This window comes from Heterocephalus glaber, unplaced genomic scaffold (genome assembly GCF_053883595.1).
Source record: "Heterocephalus glaber isolate CG9 unplaced genomic scaffold, H.glaber_assembly_v1.0 deba00001118, whole genome shotgun sequence".
Taxonomy (NCBI): Eukaryota; Metazoa; Chordata; class Mammalia; order Rodentia; family Bathyergidae; genus Heterocephalus; species Heterocephalus glaber.
The window spans coordinates 2,979,789-2,997,499 of NW_028258196.1; the positions used below are offsets into that span (position 1 = coordinate 2,979,789).

At 38.3% G+C, this 17,711-nt stretch overlaps 1 protein-coding gene and 1 pseudogene across 11 annotated transcripts in view; one reads left to right on the plus strand and one right to left on the minus strand.

Moving 5' to 3' along the window:
• Kiaa0586 (KIAA0586 ortholog) overlaps positions 1-17,711 on the plus strand; it is a 141,905-nt gene that overhangs the window by 114,876 nt on the left and 9,318 nt on the right. The window contains exon 31 of one of the 11 annotated variants that reach the window (XR_015450914.1): positions 16,545-16,634. The exons of the other annotated variants lie outside the window; for them this stretch is intronic. The gene's annotated coding sequence lies outside the window, so the exon portion shown is untranslated. The remainder of the gene's footprint in view (positions 1-16,544; positions 16,635-17,711) is intronic. 11 annotated transcript variants of the gene reach the window in all.
• LOC106008371 (U11/U12 small nuclear ribonucleoprotein 48 kDa protein pseudogene) lies at positions 5,677-6,813 on the minus strand (annotated as a pseudogene).

Consider the following 17,711-nt stretch of genomic DNA (forward strand, 5'->3'; position numbering starts at 1 on the left):
TTATACTAGGACAGAACACAATCACTGCCAAATGTGATAGATCTGTTTCTTGCCTCAAGCCTACAGTGACAGAACTAATATTTGTAATGTTTTTCAAATGTTAAAGAATTCTCACACTTTGTAGCTTTCATTCTCACAGCAAAGATGCTGAAAAAATGTTGCCTGATACTACTCTTTTCAGTGTTCTAATAAAACTAGCCAAGATTTGTTTCAGCAACTTGCTGTCAAGCTAAGTTTCCAGTTACCTTCCTTAGCTTTGAAGTTGGTTTTAAACATGTTTTTCAATGATAATATTATCTTGATAAGTTTTTTAGTTGGTCTTCCCTGTTTTCTATTTGTGTATTTAAAACATTGTTTACTTTTATTAGTGCATGTTTATAGTACAGTACACAACAGTTACATTCATTATGGGGAGTTGGTACATATACATAACACATCTGATCTTTCCTGTTTTCATTTCCCTCCCTTGTTGTTGATTATCCACCCAACTCAGAATGGTCTTTTAAAAAATGTATCAGATAGCTGGGGATTTAGCCTCCTGCCTCGCAAGCACAAGGTCCCGAGTTCGATCCCTGGTGCCAAAAAAAAAAAGTGTCAGATCACCCGACTCCTTGTTCAAGACCTTTTGAGGACTTCTTTCTGTACCAAAATAAAACACAAACTCAATAGGCCTATAAACAGAAGTGAGACCAATTCTCTTTTTAATGAGTTAAAAGTCTAAGAAATAAATTTACTAAGAAATCCAAGGCAAGGGTGTTGATTTAATGTGTTGAGAAAAACTTTGGATAAAGTTATCAGAATTAATTTGTTCATTGATGAGTGATGTATTGATTCTTGATGCCTTTTATATAAGACTTAAGTAAATAAGTTAGACCATGTTGTCTTAGTTGTTCTTTTTCCTCCTTTTTTTTTTTTTCCTACTTTTTAAATGGGAATTCAGTTTATGGTTATCTAGGCATAAGCAGTTTCTTGGATTTGATCATTAAATTTGATCAAAATGATCACCTAGCACTGTTGCACAAACTAATTTTGACTTTAAAAAAGTATATGGTAGCTATATTAGCCAGGCCTGATGGCACATGCCTGTAACCGCAGCTGCTTGGAAGGCTAAGGCAGGAGGATCACAAGCTCAAGGCAACTTAGTGATACTTTGCCTCAAAATAAAAAAGTAAAAAGGACTGGGGAATATAACTCAGCAATCCTCAGTAACACACACACACATTCATATATTAAATACATAATGTATTTATATATTAAATATATAAATATAAATATATGTAATATAAATGTATATATAATATATAATGCGTTCATATATTAAATATATATGAATGCATTAATATATTAAACATATTAAATATATGAATGTGTGTGTGTGTGTGCGCAACAGAGGGAAAATACTTTTGATAGGAGATTCTAAAGACAGCATCAACCTACACACCAAAATGTTGCTATACTTCTGCTTCTCTGGTTTACTTCAATTGCCTTGCATGGGCTATGTGACAGTCAACTTGACTGGCATATGGTCAGGCTGCCTGGGGATTAGTAAAGCACTTTGGATGTGTCTGGGTGGGTCAGGAGGTGTGACATAGGCACTGTGTTTGGTCCTTGGCCTCTTCCTCTCTGGTGCTGTTTTCCCTGCTTTGCTTCCCTGTCACCATGAACTAAACAGCTTTGCTTTACCACAACCTCCTGCCATGACATTTCTGTCTTGGAGCCAGCTAACTATGGACTAAAACTTCTGGAACTTTGAGCCAGGTTAAACCTGTCTCTTAAGTTTTGGGTGTCAGTTATTTTGAGCCAGCAATGGGAATGTTTACTAATACAGGATGAAAGAGCCAGTAGACAGGAAAGGTGTTAAGTGTTCAGTGTCAGTTTTTAAGGTGGGAAGAGTCGGTGGCAATGATTTGGTCAGTACAGCAGTTGCAGATTGGGAAACTTGATAGGTGTTCCATATACCGAAGCAATATTCATGTTTCAACCGATAAATGTCTGCCAAGGAACGTAATTATTTTTATTATTATAAAAGCACAAAATAAAGCAGAGTCAATTAGAAAATATATGCAAATATGTACATAAGAAATGCTGTGTGATACATTATTTTGACAGTTTCCTCTATGGGCTCATTAGCCATCACCTAAAAATGGTAATTATAAATTTAAAGCATCCCTAGGTGTATTTTTACTTTTTGTCTTTAATTTTTTGATGGTGCTGGGTATTGAGCCTAAGTCCTTGCACATGCTAAATACACACTTTAGCACTGAGCTGCATCTCCAACCTTAGGTGCGTTTTCTAATTGTTAGTAATGTAGAGGCCCAAGTTGTGCTGGGGTTTCCAGTAGAAGAAATGCAATTACTTGTGAATTATTTTATGCTAGAATACTAATTCTCCTGTTAAAATAGTAAAAACAGCCTGGTATGGTAGTGCACACCTATAATTGCAGTACTTGGGAGGCTGAGGCAGGAGGATCACCGCAAGTTTGAGACCAACCTGAGTTACACAGTGAGTTCAAGGCCATTGTGAACTACATAGCAAGACCCTATCTCAAAAAACCACACACACACACAAAAGTAAAAACAAATAGTATGTTTACATATATATGTACATACATACATACTTATAATCTTGTATGTACAGTATATACCTGCAAAAGTCTTTAAATGAAATGCAGTTGCCAAAAGGTATATTAAAACCTAATTGTTATTATTTGTTATATTTGTCAACTCTGAGCAGACAGAAAACGTGGGCACTTTTTGCCTGTGAATATAATTAATTGCAATAATACTGTGCCAGCTAATGAAGTCAGAAAAATCATTAGGTAGAACTGTAGTTCTAATCAGAACTTAGGAAGTCCTGGAAATATTATGTTGGGTTTAATTACTGTGTCAGCATGATCAATCATTTTCTAAATGTAGCAGTTTCCTGAGATAGTTAGCCTATGTTCATAGCACTTTACAGGAAGCAGCACAAAATTAGTTTCTATAACTCATCTATTTCTCTTGGTATCACATGTATATTGTATTATATAAATGAAATATTTGTCTTTATCAAAAAGGCTGGTACACCAAACTATAATTAATGAATACAAGAATTAGAAATCAAAACTTTGTTTAGTCTGAGGAAAAACAGTTCCTCAAACTATAACGACATGGCTGTTTCTTGTTTGCATCAGCTCTGGGTGACTGTTACTGTCTTCTGTGAATTCTCTGGCAGGGTCCTGACTTTGTTGAATGAGCCAATTGTTTTCCTTTGTGTTACCCACCTAGTAAGTTCCCATCTGGTTTGTATCAGACTGTTTTCACAGCCAGCAACTGCTGCCTTCTCGATATCCTCACACTTTGGGGCCTCATGCTATCAAAGCACTGCTGTGATGGCTTTGCTAGCAGGGCCGATACAGCTGCGCCTCACAGCTTGGAACCCTCCCCCAGAGTAATGGGAACAGAACTTGGACTGGCCCTTATTCCCACTGGTGTCGTGTGTACAGTGAGCAGGTCACCCTGCCCTCCTGCCTCCCCCCAAAACTTAACTATTCGACAAAAAATCTTTAAAGATCTTATTTTAGGATATGGAATGGTGTTGTTCTTATTTTCTAGTGGCTTCCTGTATTTGAAAGCTCATTTTTCATTCTTTCACTTTTTAAAAAGTTACCAGGTCTGGTCTTGGGAAACTGAACTGGTCACAATGTCAGATTTAATTATTGTTTCCAAATTTAGTTAGGAATGTCTTGGTATGGCAAAACCCATTGTAAAGACTGCAAAGATAATACAGTGTAGTTTTAGTGATAATCACAAGCCATAATTTGAGAGATTTTTATATTTAAGAAGGATCTCCATCTAAGAAAATAAATTTTCTCTGTATAGATTATAGTGGTAGGAAGTTACTGTGCCTTCAACCTTTGTACCTGTCAAGTATCATTTATAAGAACATTATAATAGTGACCTTCTGCATACTCTGTGGCCTGGTATAATATAGTAAGATTAAAATTGTAGGAGTCATTGTTAAGTAAGAGTTATAGTTGTGTTTAAGTATAGTTATATCATTGCTTTGTAAACTTTTTCATGCCTGAAAAGGAATTAATGTGCATTTATAGAACATAGGACTATTTCAGAAATTCTTTCAAGATTAGTTAAAATTGGATGACAGTTTGTGCTTTCAGCTAAATCCAATGGGTAATTGGTGTAGAGCATCACCTATCTTAGTAAGCTATGTGAGTTAGTCTAGAGTAACAACAAGGAGAAACTCACCTTCTGCTTCTGCATAGATGCAGCTCATTGTATTTCAAGGTTTAAAGGAATTCATGTTTGTAGTCAGCAGTATGGGTGGTGCCTTAGGAGTCACTATTCACTTTCTGTGAAAGGCTACATAGTAAGGTTAGTAATTTGGCAATTTCATCATTAGAAATCAGTTCAGAATTACAAAGATATTACCTTTAATTCCAGAAACTAACCTTTTTGGTTTTTATTTCTCAATTTTACCCTTTTATGGAGGAATAATGCACATACAGGAAAGTAGGCGTAGCCTAGACACACAACAAAGAACTGCCACAGAGGGGCACCTCGTGCAAGCAGGGCTCAGCGTGAGGAACCACATCGCCAGCACTGCTGCAGCCTCCCTAGTTCTCTTCAGTCCTAGCCTCCACCCTGCAAGGCCGAAACCATTGCTCTGACTTCTACGAGCAAAGATTAATTCTTTTGTTTTTGTACTTTATATAGATGAAATCATACTGTTAGTATGGCTTCTTTCACAAGGCAAACCTATTGTAATTTTTAAGATTCATTTAGTTTGTGACCATTATTTCATGCTTTTATAAAGAATTATCTGAGAGGAACTTGTTTTAGTAGCTATTTCACAGGTCATTGAACTAACAGGAAGTGTGTTAAAGATAAAGTTGTCTACTAAAGCATGGTCTCTGTTCTCAATCAGATTTTACATGTTGGAATGTCCCGCTAGACATTCTTGCCCCTAAAAGGCAGGCACTTTGTGTTATAACAATACATAGCAGTACTCTCAAGTTCTTAAATGCTTTCCGATGAGTTTTAATAATTAAGTGTATGTTATTCAGATAAATCACGGTCTGAAATCAGGACAGGCAGATCTTGTATGAGTTAACAGTTGAGTTCTTGGGAGTTGTATATAAGCTTTTATGCTGCTAAGAGCCTATTTCTGAAAATATTATTTGAGAGAGTTGATATACCTACTAGATATACAGCCAATGAGTAACTTAATTTGGAAGATTATTTAAAAAGTAGGCAACCAATTATGTATTTTTAAATACCCAAGTATTCCTACTTTTTTTAGTGAACTCAAATTACTATTTAAAAATGAAGCCATCCTGAGTATTACTAAGTTTAGATGTCACTTTATTAAATTTTGTTTTAGATTCTGGACATCTATTTAATAATTAATTTTTGGGTTTTAAAAATTAATTTTATTTGTACAATTTAAATATATATAACAATAACATTCATCAAAGGGAATTTGTGCCTGTACATGATATATCTTGATTCCTCTTTTTCTCCCAGTCCCCTCGCCTTTTATTTACAAAAGTTGTTTTCCATTTTTTCCTTTTTTTCCCTTCCTTTTCCCCTCCCCCCTTCAGTTTCCTTTTCTTTTTTTTTATGATTTGAAGCATAAGTATTTATTGAAAAATAATGAGCACTAGACGCATCATATAAACACACTGCTGTGCAAAGCAATTATAATTAAAATATCAGAATATTGGATGTAATGACACGAGCATAATGAATTACACATACAAAAATGGTTTTTGCTTTCTTCTTTTATGACTATGATATCTTTCCCATCCCTCTCTTTCCTCCTTCTTGACTCAGAGTTTTTATCCTTATCTTTATTTCTTTTCCATTTATGTGGGCCCCTGCTCCAATCCCTTCTATGGAGTGAACTGTCAGCCTCCAGGTAGCTCCCACCAACCAGACTGCCGTGAGTCCACTGAGGCTGAGCGCCTCTCTTCACTCTTTTCGGCATCGCCCTCTGCCTTTTCCTGCTCTTCTTGCCAGTGGTTACTGAGTTCTTCCGTGTGCACATTTATGACATCCCAAATCACCTCAGTATATGATTTCTTGGTTATATGAACATTCTTAGTTCTATAGGACTGGCATCTTCTTTTATAGTCTCTAACTTCCACCAGAATTTCAAGGTAAGATTTTGGACTTTTCCAATTATTATCTTGATTGACTTTGGCAGCCAAGTCTACAAAGAGATCACTGTCGTTTTTGATGATTTGAGAATCAGAGTGCCTTTTCTTTGTTTCCTCAACCACAAAATCATAAAGGGCAAGACGATCTGCTTGGGTCAGATCACAAACAAACCGTTTGTGATTCACAGGAACTTCAACAGGCAATGAAGAATACATTCCCCAATTATTTGATTGCAACAATCACCATCTTTTCCAACTGTGGTTCTAGCCTGATTAATGATCTGGAATGATCTGGACTCCTTATTCAAAGTAACTGAAGGTACCTTGGCATTCTCATAGAAAAAAATCAGGATTATATATTTCATCCTCTTCTTCTTTAGTATAGCCCGTTTTCCTCAGTCTACAGGACTCCATGTGCTTTAATAAAGATGATTTGGCCATGTGATGATTAGAATCACAAGGACATATCACAACTTCACCCTCAGCCCCCTCCTCCTCCTCCCCAGGGTCCAGCTGATCCAGACTCCAGCCCAGCAATGCTGTCAGTCAACCTACCCCGGCGTCCGGTAGCAGCCCTCCACGAACTCGCTCAGCTCCTCCCGCAGCCTCCGCTGCTCCTCCACCGGAGGTGGCTCGTCCTCCATGGCCACTGCCTACCCACCGGCAGGAAGTGCAGTTTCCCTTTCTTTTTGAACAGTTTCTTCTTCTTCTTCCTCCTCCTCCTCCTCCTCCTTTTTTCCCCCCTTAAATTCTTTTATTGGTACATTTTAGGTATACAGTACATTTACATTTCTCATTGGGAACTTGTGCCTTTACATGATGCATCTTGGTTCTTATTTTTTCCCCATTCCCTGCTCTCCCTTCACCCCCTCCACCCTTCCTTATTTACAGAGGCTTTGTTTCCATCTTTCCCTTTTCTCATCATTTTTCCTTTCCCTTCTTTCCTTTCCCCTGCCCCTCTCACTTCCCCTACCCCTTTGGACCTTTTCTTCCTATTTCACATTATCAGTTATTCATTTTCATCATTTTAATCCTTATTTAAAGTTTCAGTTTCTCACACCAGAGAAACTATTCAGTATTTACACACGTGTGTCCTATTTATTTCACTTAAGAGTATCGCCTCAATGTGCATCCATTTAGCTATAAATGTCTCTAGTTTCTCATTCTTTATGGCTGAGTAGTACTCCATTTTATAAAAAACCACATTTTCTTTATCCAGTGTCCAGTTGATGGGCACTTCGGCTGTTTCCAAGCTGTAGCTCTTACAAACTGTGCTGCTATAAACATGGGTGCACATATATCGCTGTGGTATGATTCTTTTAATTCTTTTGGGAAGATACCCAGTAGGGGAATAGCTGGGTCATATGGGACCTGTAGTCCTAGTTCTTTGAGGTATCTCCATACTGATTTCCACAGTGGTTGCACCAGTGTGCACTCCCACCAACAATGGAGAAGGGTTCCTTTCTCCCCACACCCCCACCAGCATTTGTTATTGGTTGTTTCTTGATAGCAGCCATGAACAGTTTTTTCTTATTTCTTATTATCTGTTATAGTTTTTGTATTTACCCTTTTAATTTCTCACACCAGAGGAACAATGTGATATTTACATATATATGTCTGATTTATTTCTCTTAGGAGTATAGTCTCAAGTTGCACCCATTTAGCTATAAATGTCTCAAGCTTTTCTTTTTTATGGCTGAGTGGTACTCCATTGTATTAAAAAAAACCACATCTTTTTTATACATTCTTTGGTTGATGGGCATTTGGATTGTTTCCAAGATTTAGCTATTACAAACTATGTCACTATAAACATGGGTGTGCATCTATCACTGTGGTGTGATGTTTTTAATTCTTTTGGGAAGATATCCAGCAGGGGAATAACTGGGTCAAAAGGGACCTCTAATCCTAATTTTTTGAGGAATCTCTACACTGATTTCCACAGTAGTTGGACCAGTCTCCACTCCCACCAACAGTGGAGAAGGGTACCTTTTTCCCCCACTACCCCACCAGCATTTGTTGTTGATTTCTTCATAATAGCCATTCTTTCTGAAGTGAGATAGAATCTCAGCGTTGTCATCTCTCAGATGACCAGTGATGTCGAACATTTTTTCATGTATTTATTTGCCATTTCTACTTCTTCATCTGAGAAGTGTCTGTTCGTTTCAGATGCTCGTTTTTGGGTTGGATCTTTAAACGTGGGGGCTCTGATTTTTTTTTCAATTCTTTGTATATTCTAGATGTTAGTCTTTTATCTGAGGGACTATTGGCTAAAATGTTTTACCACTCTGTGGGTTGTCTCTTCACTCTGTTGGTGATTTCTTTTGCAGTGCAAAATCTTTTTAACAGGATGAGGTCCCAGTTGTTGATTCTTTGTAGTATTTCCAGTGCAGTCTGGGTTTTGTTCATGACCTCTTTGCCTACATCTATGTTCTCAAGAGTTCTACCTATTCTCTCTTCTACCAGGTTGTGTTTCTGTTTTAATATTTAGATCTTTAATCCATTTTGATTTTACTTTGGTGCATGGTGAGAGACATGGGTTTAGTTTTAGTCTTTGGCATGTAAAAAGCCACTTTTTCTAGAACCACTAATTTTTTTTTTTGTTTGTTTGTACCGGGGATTGAACTCAGGACCTTGCACTTTCGAGGCAGGCGGCAGCACCACTGAGCTAAATCCCCAGGTAGCACCACTTATTAAAGAGACTGTCTTTCCTCCAGTGAACGTGTTTGGTCCTTTTGTCAAGGATAAGGTGGCTGAATGTGTTTGGTGGTGTTTCTGATTCTTCTAGTCTGCTCCACTGATGCTCAGGTCTGGTTGTTTTTTGAAACAGAGTCTCACTGTGCAGGTCAGGCTGGCTTTGAACTTACTATATAGATGAGGCTAGACTCAAACTCACAGTGATCCTCCTGCCTCGGCCTCCCAAGCGCTGGGAGTTTAGGCATGCACCACCACACCTGGCCTTGGGTCTGGTTTTTTTTTTTTTTTTTGGTGCAAGGATGGAACTCAGGACTTTGTGCTTGTGAGACAGGCACGGTGCCACTGAGCTAAATCTGTGGCCCTCAGGTCTGTTTTTTGTGTGTTTTTGTTGCCAGTATCATGCTGTTTTTATTATGATAGCTCTGAAGTATAATTTCAAGTCAGGGATTGTGATGCCCCCTGCCTTGACTTTGTTGCCCAGAATTGTTTTTGCTATTCTAGATTTCTTCTGGTTCCAAATAAATTTTAGAAATGTTTTCTCTTGTTCTGTGATGTATGCTAATGGTAATTTGATTGGGATTGCATTAAATCTGTGTAACAGTTTTGGGAGTATGGCCATTTTCACTATGTTGGGTCTTTCTACCCAAGAGCAAGGGATATCTTTCCATCTTCTGATATCCTCTTTGATCTCCTTTTTCAGAGTACTGTACTTTTCTATGTGTAGATCTTTTGTTTCCTTTGTTAGATTTATTCCTAGGTATTTCAGTTTTTTTGATGCTATTGTGAATGGTGTTGTTTCTCAAATTTCTTTTTCAGTTACTTGTATATGAGAATCCTTTGTTATTTGTGTTCAGGAATGCTATTGATTTTTGAGTGTTGACTTTGTATCCAGTTATGCTACTGAATTTGGTTTTTAAATCTAGAACTCTTTTGGTAGATTTTTCGGGTCTTCTATGTAGAGAATTATGTCATCTGCAAATAATGATAATTTAACTTTTTCTTTTTATTTCTTTTTCTTTCTAATTGCTCTGGCTAATGTTTCCAGAACTATGTTGAATAGGAGTAGTGATTATGGATATCCTTGTCTTCTTCCTGATTTTAGTGCGAAGGCTTCTAATTTTTGCCCATTTAGTATTATGTTGGCTGTTGGTTTGTCATAGATGGCTTTTATCAGATTGAGGTAAAGACCATATATTCCAATTTTCTGTAGGGTTTTTTTTTTTCTTTTCTTTTTTGGTACTGGGTATTGAACTTGGCACCTTGCATTTTTGAGGCAGGTGGTGGAATCACTGAGCTAAATCCCCAGTCCCACTGTAGGGTTTTTATCATGAATGGGTGTTGGAGTTTGTCAAATGCTTTTTCGCTATCTATTGAGATGATCATGTGATTTTTGTCTTCGGCTCTGTTGATATGGTGTATTACATTTATTGATTTGCATATGTTGAACCTTCTCTGCATTCCTGGGAATAATCCTGCTTGGTCATGGTGTATAATCTTCTTGACAATTTGTTGCATATTGTTTGCCCACTATCTTATTGAGGATTTTTGCATCTATGTTCATTTGTGAGATTGGTCTGTAGTTTTCTTTTTTGGTTGAGTCCTTCTTTGGATTTGCTATTCTTCTTTGCATTGTCTAGCAGTTGTTGGATTGATCTCGTGGTCCCTTACTATTTTTAAGAAATCTCTATTTTCATGGTCTCTAACTGTGATCCTGTCTTCTATATCTGATATTCCATCTTCAGATTCTCTTAATCTGCTGTGGATACTTTCAATGGAGTTTTTGATCTCCTGAATATCTGTTTGAATATGTTTCGTGGATTCCATTTCTTTCTTATGTTGGGCGATCATGGTTTCCATTTCTTTCTTATGCTGGGTATTCATGGCTTCCAGCATGTTTCTGAGCTCATCTATTTTTTTATCTGTTTCTGTTCTAGATCCTCTAATCATGTCTTTCACTCTGCTCACCATCTCTGCGGATATCTGGGAGATTATTTCTGCTTTGAATTTTTCTAGAGCCTCATTCATCTGTTTTGTTACTTCCTGTGCTATCAGTTTGGGGTATCCAGGTGGTTGGTTAGGGGACTTTTCCATCTCATTTCCCCCAGGATTTACCCTTGGTGGGGTGGAAGTCTGAGTTTGTGCCTTGCTTAAATGTCTTCTCATTTTTGTTTTTGGTACTGTCCTTGGTTTAACTCCTGGGGTGATAGTTTGAAATTGCTTATGGTAGGTATCTTTGTTGCTTGTAATTAGAACCCTTATGGAATGATTGCTTCTCAGAGGTGTCTTCCAGATATAGCTGCTCTTTAAGTTTTGAGTCTCTAATGACTCTAAGGCTATCTCATTTTCCTTATACTAGGAAGCTTCATTAACTAGATCAATACCAACACCTTAGCCCAAGTGATAAAATCAGTAACACCATTGCATCAAGTACATCTTTGACAGTGACATTTTCTGGTAGTTATTAATCTATCACCTTTAGCTGTGTGAATTAAATCAAGATCGAGGACCAACCCTACATATAGTGAATAAACTCTTCAATATAACAACTTTTCCCTTTGGGATGGGGAGTTAGGAGGGGTTGGGGAGGGAGGGACAGATGGGAAGAAGGATAGGGGAAGGTTAGCAGTGTGGCCAGAGGACACAGGTGAGAAGGAAAAAGAGAATACTAGGAAAATAAAGAAGAACTCTGACTGAGGACCAAAACAGGGACAAAAAGGGAAGATGAACAATGTAGGAGAGCAAGTGAGTGAATGTAAGAGAGAGAGAAAGGAAAGAGAAAAGAAAGAAAAGAAAAGAAATGAAAAAAAAAGGAGAGAAAAACAAATATTTGCAAAGAATAGGGAAAAAATTAAAGATAAGAGGAGCAAAAGAAAAGAAAAGAGAAAATAACCAAAATAATAAAACTAATTTGGGGAATAAAAAATAACCATGAAGATGAAGGGCCTCTTTCAGGGTATGTCTCTGCTGTCACAATAGAAAACGTGGGTAGCAGTGTGCAGAGATAAGTCAGTGAGTCTCAGTAAGCCAGTCACAGACCCGTGAGATTCAGGCAGATTTCTGGCTGCAAGTCCCAAGTTGAGCTCCCTGTCCTCCTGTAGGGTTGAACTCTGCAGAGTTGTATTGCAGGTTCCAGCTGCCCTTCCCCTGAAGATAGTTCTGGTCCTGATGGGAGGTGAAGATGACTCCAACTTACCCAGTATAGTGGTCTGGTGGTCCGGTGTCCTCTGCGTCTTTGTAGTGTGGAACCGGGTGGCTGTACAGAGGAGCGGGGGTGGGGTGGGGTGGGGTGGGGGTGGTGTCGAGTGGACTGCTGCCCAGGCTTGGGCTGATTCGGCGTGTTCCGCGCGACTCGCGTTGCTACAGCGTCCCTGGATTTGCTATCAAGGTAATAATTTTGGGAGTATTGCTTCCCTTTCTAGTTCATTGAAGAGTTTGAAGAGAATTGGCATTAGATCTTCTATAAATTTCTTGTAGAATTCATCAGTGAATCCAGAGGGACCTGGGATTTTATTTGTTGGTGTTTTTAGTTACATTTTCAATTTCATTGACTGATACTGGGTTGTTTAGAATTTTTATATCTTCTTGGCTCAGCTTTTGTAATTCATATGTATCTAGCAATCTGTCCATTCTGTTTTCCATCTTTTTAGAGTATAGGTTCTTTAAGTAGGTATGTTAGTTACTTTTCTTTCTGGTTGCTGAGACAAAATACCTGACGCCCAAAGTTAGAGGGGAAGGGGTTTATTTAGCTTACATTTCTTAGAAGTTTCAGTCCATAATCGGCTGCCTCCAAGGCAGGGTGGCAGAGGGTAAACAGTTCATGGCAGCAGAAGCAGCAAAAGCAACAAGAGACTTTACTAGGGTCTTTCTGCTCCTTTTGTCTTATTCAGACTACTGGGATTAGGGCAATGCAAAAACCAGTTACTCTCTGTAGTGGTTTAGTAATCACAGGCCCTTAATCCTAGTATCACATACTCTAGATTCACCCACCTGGTTTAAATGATTACCAATACTTTCAATGGAGTTTTTAATCTCCCGGATGTCTGTTTGAATCTGTTTCATGGATTCCATTTCTTTGCTGTATTGGGTGTTCATGGTTTCCATCATTTTCCTAAACTCTTTTTTTTTTTTTAGTCTGTTTTTACTCTAGTTTCCTTGAGCATGTCCTTTATTTTGATTGCCATTTCTTTTGCTTCGAAGATTTTTTTTATAGCCTCTTTTATTTGTTTATTTACTTCTGCAGCTGCTTTTTGGGAAAGTTCAGGTAGATTGCTTCCAATGTCGTTTATCTCATTGACCCCTGTACTTGTTCTGGACAGGCTAGACATCTGGGGTTGTATTCTGCTTCTAGATCTTGTCATTTTCTATTTTTTAATTTAATTTTGTTTTCTGGGTTGCTTGTAGCTTTCTTATGGTAGGTAGCTTTATCACTGTTATCAAGGCTTGTTTAGGAAATGCATGTTCCTCAGAGATGTTTTCTAGGTGCAGGTGGTTCTTGGTCTTTGTGCTTATCCCAAGATCCTACCTTCCCAATATATTGAGGATGAGAAATTGCTGTTTATTTAGCTTAGCACCCAGTTCTTTTGTCCTGGACTATGCTGTTGGTTGTGATCCCAGACACTCGCAGTTTTGTCATAGACTTGAGAATAATTAATTACAACAGGTATGATGATATCCTGCCGAAAGTAGTACAATTAGCAGTATCAATAGCATCTAACACAGTCCAGCAACTGATAAACTGTGGTCCCTATTAGTTTGGTACCTTTAACCATATAAGCAAGCTCTACCATTGTATAACAGTATCAACTTAAATCAGGAGCTTGTATGCAGTGAGTTTCCCTTTAGTAGAGTCCACAGGATTTTATCCTGTGGGAGGGAAATTTAAAAGGGATAGGGGATGAAACAGAGATAAGCGAAGAAAAATACAGTAGAAGCAAGGCTGGAAGGCAAAGGATGAATACCGAAGCTTTGGGATATTGGAGAAGACAAGAGAGAAAGCATGAAAAAGGAAGCAAAGGAATATCGAAGCAAAATAGAAAGGCAAGAGACTGCTCACTCACATGAATGTTTCATAAAATCAAGAGAGATAGATAGTTGAGGGAAAGAGAGAAAGAAGACGAATAGAGTAGAACAAGAATAAATGTATAAAACCTAAACAACAACAGCAGCAGGAAAGAAAAAACAAACACCAAACCCAACCAGACTGAAGAAGGGAAATAAATCAAGCAAACAAGGAAAAAGAAAGATAATAAAAATACTAAAATTCCTCCGGTGTCTGCAGTTCTGTGTTAGTGTTCGATATTAGAACCCATAAGTGTGCTGTGTAGCCCCATCAGCTCTGTAGTAAGATCAGTACTGGACACGGGACTGTTTCTGACTTCTGGGGTTGAGAGCTGGGATCCTTCCCCCAGTCAGCAGTCCTCCTGATGTGGCTTGCCCAAGTCTCCCTGCTGTGATCCTGTCCACTCAGCTTTCTTAGCCGCTGTGCCACCCTCTGCAGGAGCCAGCCTGAGGCTATTCTCAGGTCTGTGCACTGTTGGCCCCTTCCACATCTTGACTGGGCTCCTCTGTTCCATACCTTTGTTTATTTTCACGTTCTGCCTAAAGGGGGAGAGGTAGTGGGCTCCTTTGTCCTGCCACTGGCTAGGGTCTTTTGCTCGTGTTCATGGTCGCAGTGCATTGGGGGAGTGTCCCCTTGCCCACCCACGTCTCTGGTCACAGAGCAGAGGGGACGCTTCTGGCCCTTTGTAGCTGGGGCCAGTTTCAGTGGCCCTGGGTGGTCCTCAGAGTGGAGTTTGGCCAAACCTGACCTCTACCTCTCAACATAAATTTCCTCAATCTGCTGACCAATTGCCTGCAGTCCACCATGGCTAGACAGCTCTTCCCTTCTTTCACTCAGGCCAGCTAAGTGGCCCAACTTTTTTTTTTTTCCTCCATAGTGGGCGTTCAGGGTATATTGTCTCACACTTTCACCAGTGCCTCCAGCTGTACAAAACTGTCCCAGGTCCAGTCGCTGTTTCTCAATGAGCAGCAGAGTTGTTTTTGCTGATCCTCGCCAGGGCAGGTACACCACTGAACCACTGGGTCAGGTGTTCTTCAATCTGCATCAGTGATCTGTTTCTTTTGTAGCAATGTATCCTATTTTCTTCTCCTCTGTCAGTTCCCTCAGTGTTCTTGTGTGCCTTCTACATCCTTTTTTTGGTCTTCAGGCTGTTGATTTGCAGGATCCAGACAGCTTGTCCTGGAGAGACTATGGTGCTGGCTCTCACCGCTCTTCCATTTTCCAACCACTGTCCTTAATTTTTGTTTTCTGGGTTAAAAAACTTGTTTTACGGGGCTTCATCTGTGTATCCTTGCTGTACAGTTAGTAGCTGATAATCTATAAAGAGTTTGCTTAAAATAATAATATTAGGAGTTACAGATTTAAGTATTGCTATCTTAGTGATTCTTACTAAAAATAACTTTAAAGAGATGGAAGATCAAAATTTTAAGCCAAAAATAAATTTTAAAAATACTAGTACAAATATTATAAAGCTCAGATTCCTATCCCTTTCAATACCAATAGTTTAAAAGTTTGTGCACTAAGTATAACAAAGCCTGCTTTCTTTTCTTTTTCTCCCCTTCCTTCTCCTTCCTCTCCTTCTCCCTCCTTTTCTTTCTCTTTCTCTCTTCCCTCCCTGCCTCCCACCCTCCCTCCCTCGCACTGGAGTGCTAGCCAAGCACTCTACCACTGCCATCCCCAGCCCATAGATTACTTTTAATTTGAACCAAAGAACTACAAGATTTTGAATGATTATTTAAAGTGAATGCTCAAGTATTCAGATAAGGTGAGCATTTGGAAAACACACAGTGTGTTTAAGTGGTACAACCCCAGTGCCTCCGTAGGCCTTCATTTAAAGCTTTTCCAGCAGTATCCTTGTTTTCCCAGCCTGGGATTCTATTTCCAAATCTGAGATCACTGGTTCTTTATTTTGTGGTATCTTCAAATCATTAAGTAAAGGTTAACAAGTCTGTTTTTTGTGGTAAAGGTAAAAAGGATAAGTTACATAAATAATTTGTGACTCAGTTTCTACTCATTATTACCCATGAAAAATTTCTGTAGAAAATTAATAGAAATTTGTAGATTGCAAAATTGTTTCCTCATCCTTTGACTTAAGTCCTTGTAAGTATTGTTTCTTCTGTTTTGAGCAGCAGATTGAAGAAGTGTGAGAATCCATAGCTTTGAAAGGCAGTTTGGAACTGTGCTGACCTGGTCACAGGTTGTGCTTCCTACTTTTACCCTCAGCTGCAGAGCTCAGTACTCATTCTCCCGTGCACCCCATCCTGTCACAAGTGAGGATCAGGAAGTTACAAATAGTTGATTCTGATATTGAGGCAGTGAATTTTTTTTATTGTTAGTCTTTATTGCATACATCAAGGTTCTCTCCCCATTGTGAAGAGATTTTTGTTTATAATGATAACAACAATTGTAATAGTTACCATTTATGTACATTTCCTGTATGTGACATACCTTACTGAGATCCTTAATCAACCCAATTAGGTAGGTAATATTTTTATTTTATATCTGAGGAACCTGAGACTCATAAAGACTGACACTTTATTTGCTACAAACAAATGGTTCTTCAATGAGAGGGACCTCCATGTACCAAGGTACCAACACTTTTGTTTCTGTATTTGTACTGTATGTGCTGTGCAGAATCTGAAAGGCTGCTCTGCTAGGCCAGAGGGACCAAGCACTAATTTCCCTCCCTTTCTAACTCCTGGAAACTTAGAGGCAGAGTGCCAGGTAAACAAAGATAGCATTTAATAGTTAAATGAGATATGATCAAAACATACGGTGAACATTAAACCATTCTTTTCTTTTTACTCTATTACACTAAATGACATATTGCTTTTAATCCCTCTCAAAATACTCACCCTCACTTTGAACACACTTGACCCATTGTTCTTGCCACCTTCTGAAGTAGTTTTGAATGTCCTCTTCTATGAGTGTCTTTAGTTGCTCCGTTGTGACTGCCTCAATGTCCTGAATCCATTCAAAACATTTGCCTTTCATGGTCATTTTGGCTTTGTAAAGAGCCAAAAATTGCATGATGTCAGATCCAGTGACTGAAGTAGATGAGGACACACCATAGGATTTTATTTGACAGAAATTACCATAAATATATACATATATTTTTTGGTACTGGGGATTGAACTTGGGTCCTTGCGCTTGTGCAGCAGGCGGTGAAACCTCTGAGCTAAATCCCCGCCCACCCTTTTTTTAAACCATAAATATTTTGAACTAATTTGAGATGTCAAGGCAGCCACAGAAAGACACTTATGAAAGAAGACTTCCAGAACTGCTTCAGAAAGTGGCAAGAATGATGGAAATAAGTGTGTTTGAAGTGACGGGGAGTACTTTAGGGGAGTTAATTGCAGTATAATCTTTTACTATAATGAATTATTTTTTTAAAAATTAAGTTTATTGGTACATTTTAGATATACATAATGATCACATTTATCATAGGGAATTTGTACCTGTACAAGATATATCCTGATTCTTCTTCCTTTTTATGTTTAAATATTCACTGTAGTTTTGATCATACTATGTATCACAGTAAACACTGTTAATGTATTTAAAGATTTTTTAAAAACTATCAAAGTTGGATATTCAATTTTGGTCTGTTTGCAGATTTCATATATATTTGAGTAAGTTGTATTTGCCACATCTTTATAAAATTACATTTTCTTCTAAAACTGGTTTTTTAAACTTTTAATTGATTTGTATTGTATGGTTTATACTTGAATGTACTTAATTTTTAGAAGCTTGCTACAGTATAACTCTGCTTAACATGAATGTCCCCACTAAGAATATATTGCC